The sequence below is a fragment of the Alligator sinensis genome, unplaced genomic scaffold, assembly GCF_000455745.1.
Source record: "Alligator sinensis unplaced genomic scaffold, ASM45574v1 scaffold181_1, whole genome shotgun sequence".
NCBI classification, from domain to species: Eukaryota; Metazoa; Chordata; order Crocodylia; family Alligatoridae; genus Alligator; species Alligator sinensis.
The window spans coordinates 1,592,688-1,598,924 of NW_005842022.1; the positions used below are offsets into that span (position 1 = coordinate 1,592,688).

Consider the following 6,237-nt stretch of genomic DNA (forward strand, 5'->3'; position numbering starts at 1 on the left):
TCAAGTTCTTTTTCAGAGAATAACTTAAAGATATAGAATTAGCAATTTTATGGGAATTTAATTAACATGAGGTGCTTTATAGCAATTGTAATATGGATCTGAATGAGATGCATCCGCACAGAAAATAATAGAGATCTGCCAACTCTCAGTTTCAGTAGCTCATTGATTGTTTTCCAGTTATGATGAACTTGTTTTGTGTCATAAAATGGAAAGTGTATCTAAGTTCTTAAAATGTGGGAGCAGTTCTGATGTACAAGCTTTGCAATTGTGGATCAGTGACAGCATAGCATGAACTAGTTAACCTTGCTCATTTTTTTTCTTACCTATTAATGAAGTCAATGTTTAAGGAGGTAATGTGACTGGCAGAGTAGGTGACCAGTAGGCTGCTGATTGATCTTGGGCAAAGGACCTCCCTTATTATATCTCAGTATTCTCATCTGTAAAGTAGGGATAATGATACTTGTATCCCTTCTCAAACCTTCAGAAATCTACTGGTGAAACATGATATATGAGAGCTAAGGCGTATTTAAAAAAAATAAATGAAGGACTCAGTATAGGCAGTCAAGGGAAAATGACATGCTTTCGAGTGCTGGAGAAACTCGGGTCCAGTTTTGTCTTGGCCTGCAACCAGGCCATGAACTCCTATTGCATGATGCTGAAATAAAACCTCTTTGGGTATGTCTGTGACAGTTCTGTAGAGTTCCTGAGCATACTGCCAAGAAAAATGGCCTTATCTATCTCTCCCTGCTCCACATGTCAAGCCCAGAAATGACGTAGTGAAACTGCCCTAGAGCACTCTGCCTCTGTTGTGGCTCTTGATTTCTTTGTCTCTGGCTTGCTTGAGAATGGCATCAGGGGTTATCCTCAAGATGACTTCACTGCCTTATTTCTGGGTTCAGTAAGTGCAGAACAAAAACAGGTAGTCAGCAACACACTCAGGAGCACTACATCACTGGCATAGACATACCTGGAGAAGGCCAGGATGCTATATATTTGAACCATAGTTAATGATCAAAGATATCAAAGAAAACCCTGTTTTCTGATCAGCCATTCAGAATTGGCAGCAATTTGCATAAGGGCATCATGAATATTTCTCAGCAAGCAGAATGCAAGATCATTTTCCTGGGGAAAGAGAGCCAGTGGAAGAGCAACCCTGGGAGGTGGGGGACTGGGTATAATTCCTGTTGTCAGGGTTATTTCTTCTTTATTAACCAATGACTAGTTAATGTCAAAGGCATTAAACAGTCCTGATAGCAGGTGCCAGAACTCAGGACTCCATCATCTCTGGGGAGTTTTCACACCACTAGACTACACAGTCATGTCCTCTCTTGCTTGCTCTCCTGGCCTCATAAATCTTGCACTCTTAGTTGTCTGGTGGACCAACTTTAAGAGCAGGTGAAGGATGCTTTCAGCCTGGCTCAGAGACTAGTGGCTAGGGCATTCTTCTGGGACATGTGAGAAGTGGGTACTGCTAGCATTTTGGAATGAACACGGGCTGGTGTCATTTAGAGCCCTATTACACGTTACACTGTGAGCTGCTCGAATGTTGATTGGTGTTTAGTGCTAGCTCGAGTTTGGAGCAGTCACATGTTCAGGCCAGCAGGGGCCTGGAGGACTGAAAGGTAAAAATCCCTCCCCCTCCCATTTCAGGCTTCCTCACCGGGGACCCTCTGGCCTCTTCCCACCCCTGGGCTCCCCCCTTGTACACTGCGATTCCCTTCATCAAGTGCAGGCTGTTGAGCTCCCTGCTGCAAATTGCAGACAGCTGGGACATAAACTCATGGATTAGTTAAGAGAACCCTTGTACCCTGATATGAGAAGGAGAGGTCAGGAGGCCAGAAGAGATGCAGCCTGGGGCTGTATCAGAATGGAAAAAAAAACTGGGCTGTTTGGCCTAGGCCATTCAAGGAGAAGAAACTCTCTAGATAGGACTGAAGGGATTTAGTGAGCAAGCCCCAAAAGCCTTGGGTCTAGCCATACCCACAATAGAGGAAAAGGCCTGGAAAAAGACACCCCTAAAGAACTGGGGTGTTTCATTGGGATGTATATGTTTTTTGGGGGGTGTTTTAAGCTTGCTTGTTTGGGCAAGGTATGCTCTGGGATTTAGCAGCCTTTGCCATAAGGCATGAAACAATTTACTGGGAAGAAAGGGAGCCCTGGAAGGGACTCAAGTAGAGTGCAGTGTTTGTTTGGTTAGCAGGTTGGTGTGGACTGAGGACACCCAGCCCCTCAGGAGCTAGTCAAGGGTTGATAGTCCTTGGAGCAACTACTCAGGGTTAGAGCCCTGGGGGAGATGGGATTAGAGGCAAAAGCACTAGGACTTGATTTGGAGATCATTGAAGCCTGAGGGCTTGAGGGATAATAGGGAACTTGGAGCAAACTAGAAAAACCCATGAGCCTGACTAGCTAACTAGATTAGTGGACCTGAGAAGCCAGCAAGCAGTGGCTTTTGGTGGTCTACTAAGCAGTGATCTCAGTTGGGCCAGCCCACTGATGAGCATTAGGGCAAAAGGCGCGTGAAACTTCGGGAAAACTGAGGGCTGACTTCCAAATCATACAAAGATAAGCTCAAAGCCCTGGCAGGTGAGACCTTGTCACTTGAGTTAAAAAGCAGGCCAAGACTGATTGCCAGGTGTCAGACCAAGTGGTGTACATCTACCCTGCTACAGTGTAGATCAGGGATTAGCAGCATATATCCTGGAGGCTGGATCAAGCTGCAGAGCTGCTGGATCTGACCCACAGAGCTGGGGCTGGGCAGAGATGAGCTATGCTGGAGCCAGGTAGCTAGAAGCTGTACTTGCTTCCCCCCCGCTTCTCCCTACCCTCTGCTTCCTGTTACGGTGTGGGCACAACTTCCAGCTGGTGAGAAACTGAACAGAGCAACTTTCAGCTGTCCCTGTGCTGTAGCTGGGAGGTGGGGTGAAGTGGCAGCAGTGTTGATGCAACTTCTTGCTGTCTGGTCCCAGCTCAGTTCCCCACCAGCTGGAATCTGTGGCCATGCTGCAGCTGGGGATTGGGTTGGTGGGGGGAGGCGGTTGCAGAGACTGGGAGAAGCGGTGGTGATATGGGCACAGCTTCCATCTATTTGGCCCTGATGTGAGCACAGGCAGTGTCACCTCTTCTCAGTACTGACATGCTGCCAAAGCCACCTGGCCCACATAGATCATCCTTTTGGGTCAAGACACCTACGTTTTAAGAATTGTGCCACTTAAAGGGAGGCATCCACAAGGGTAACTTGTATCTGATTCTCAAATTTTGTAAGGATGAGCAGTGGGGAAAAGCTCATGAAAAATCAATAATTCTTCCTTTAGGAGCATGGGACCACACATTGAACAATGAGAAGAAAATCAAATCTTCAATTCCTGCGTATCTGGTGATCACTCTACCTTTATGCACTGAATGAAGAGGCCGTCTTGTGGAAAAAACAGCATGTGATCATGTAAGATCTATCTGATCCTAACAGCCCACAGGCCTAATGTGGTTAAATCACACTTATTTCTTAGTCAAACGACAAATGAGGGAGTGATGTAGTCAGCATTGCATCTGGCTACATTTGACTCTGCAGCCTGAATGACCTAGGTCAACAGGAAGCAGCCTTTGGAACAAATCCAGACCAGCACTTGAACTCATGACTTTCAAGCTATAGAAAGACTTTCAAGCCACAGCTGTAGCAGTTCATGACTTCCAGCCATTCCTTCCTCTAAAACTCATCATAATGCATGCACACAGGAGGCAAATTAAGGTTTCACCGAGAGCCTCGATTCTGACTTTCCCAACATTTTGAATGGTAGATTTTGTACTACTTTAGTAAATACCTTTTTAAATGTAGGGCTTTAAAAATAAATAAATGAACATAATAGAAATTCAGCAATGTGGCACCATGGTGACACCCACATGGTTCATCAGCAGTGTGAGGGGAGTGGATGCTTTGCCAATGATTCCATAGATGTTTGCTGATAGCAGATGAATGGCAAGATTTGGGATCCCCAGGTATGTACCATATTCTGGACTATTCTCCATGTTCACAGACTCTGCTTATTCCTCACTACTAAATCTGATTCCTTTTTCCCTTTTTCCTTCTAATTTATCCATGCCGTGCTTCAGTTGCACCTCACTTCTCCTACTGTATGCATCTTGCCTACTGCAACCTCTCTGGAATCTTAGGCATGGATTCCTGGCCCCGCTTGTCCCATTCTCTCGCTCTGTCCCATTAGGGCTTTTCTTTTGATCTGTCTCTGCCTTCCATCTTGCCCACAGGCTTCCAGCTCTAATTTTCCCTCCCAGCTTTCTGTGTCCCTAGCTTGAATAATTTCAGCATGAATGGTTAACGTTTTGCAGTTCAGTTTCAGTAACTGAAAACATGATTCTATAAAGGGAAGTTATCAGGCAACCTTAATAGGCACTTATGAGCTCCACCCATAATATCCTGGGTTGACAACCCCTTTCCCTGACCCTTCCCCGCCGCCCTTGGCTTTCTGCTTTATTTAGCTCAAGGTGTTTAGTTACAAAGCCCGCTAGATCTGTTCCAGTTGAAGTCCATGGCAAAATTTTTACTGACTTTGAGACTAGGAAAGGGTTCGTTATTTTAGAAAGTAGGAGCATTCTCAGAGAGTCACATGGCTCTTTTTATTTTTGAGATAAATTCAACACTGTTGAAAAACAAATCCAAGTTGAGGTTTTCTCCCCTCCCCCTTAAATGTAGGTTCTACTACATTGTGAAATAGAGTCTTTGTCTTTAAAAATAGAAGATGACTATTACTGAAGGTATTGTAAGCAGTGAGACGATAACTGTATATTTGACAGTACACAGCACAAAGCTTGTGATAATTAAGGAATGGCTATGTTTCAGGTCAGTCTGAGTTCAGACAGCAAGGTCTGAAAAGCTTCTGTAGGGAACATTTTAGCCCTTTAAGCAAGAGAAGGTTTTGGTTACTAGATCAGTTTGTTTATAATCTGTGAGACTCTTAACATCAAAATGTTTCACTTATCTTGGCAGATTTGGAGGACTTCATGTTTTAGCATTTTGAGTGTCTGGGAGTGACAAGATATAGTGGCAGCCTTATCTTGAAATGTCAAGGTATGAAAATACTGTAAAACAATGTATAATATAAACTCTAATCTATGGTTTGTAAATTTAAAGCCTCGTTTGATTCTCCTTCTATCATTAACTTGCATGAAACTCATGTTCCTTTTAAGAAACGTGGCTATTTTCCTTTGGTATCAAAGTTGGGTGCAACCATTTGACAACCATTTGATTTTGTGAAAAATCTTCATTTGCTAAACTACTAGCAACTGTTGCTAATTTATGGGTTAAAAGGACTAACTGAAAACTTTGAGCTAGAGTATGTATAAGAATGCAGTTTGATGGTATCTTTTACTACAACATACATCATCTTTAGCTACAAATTTAATCATCTACATAAATCATCTACTATGACATCCAACTCTGTAGACTGCTGTTGCCAGTAATTTGTGCCATGTAAAAACACCACAAGATGAAATAACTTAGTTGCAGGGCTCATAACAGATACTAGAGGCATGGACAAGAGGAAATAAACAGAGAGAGAGAGAAAGATTACCATATTCACTCAATTAAAAGAGTCGCCGCTGCTGTGACTCTGTCCCCAACACATGCTGTTCCAGCCCAGGCTGCAGCAGGGACAGAGCCTGCCAGCATGGAGCAAAGGTAAGGTGGGGTGGAAGGGCAGGCAGGGTGGGGAAAGACTTTGGGGATAGGGAGATGGGAGGAAGGGGGTGGGGACCTGAGCACATGGGTAACTAAAGTGGCATGGAGAGGAGAGAAGGGGGAATAGGGAAAGGGGAACTGGGGGGAAAGCCTGAAGCTGTGGGGGGGGGTACAATGGGAAATAAGCGGGGGGGCAGGCAATAGAAAGGGGTGGAAGGGCAGGCAGGGTGGGGAAAGACTTTGGGGATAGGGAGATGGGAGGAAGGGGGTGGGGACCTGAGCACATGGGTAACTAAAGTGGCATGGAGAGGAGAGAAGGGGGAATAGGGAAAGGGGAACTGGGGGGAAAGCCTGAAGCTGTGGGGGGGGGTACAATGGGAAATAAGCGGGGGGGCAGGCAATAGAAAGCATGCTGCCTGCATCTCTCGCTGCCTGCCCTCCACCTTCACACTGCCTGGCCTGCACCACCTATCCCATTACTACCCCCCACACCATATCTCCCCCCGCCACCTGCATTAGTGTGGGGGGGGGGGGGGGGGGGTGGAGATGAA

The 6,237-nt window shown here is 45.3% G+C and overlaps 1 protein-coding gene across 8 annotated transcripts in view; it reads left to right on the plus strand.

The window, feature by feature from the left end:
- LOC112550049 overlaps positions 1-6,237 on the plus strand; it is a 330,470-nt gene that overhangs the window by 47,504 nt on the left and 276,729 nt on the right. Inside the window, exons 2-3 of one of the 8 annotated variants that reach the window (XR_003093713.1) lie at positions 3,312-3,990; positions 4,997-5,077. The exons of the other annotated variants lie outside the window; for them this stretch is intronic. The gene's annotated coding sequence lies outside the window, so the exon portion shown is untranslated. The remainder of the gene's footprint in view (positions 1-3,311; positions 3,991-4,996; positions 5,078-6,237) is intronic. 8 annotated transcript variants of the gene reach the window in all.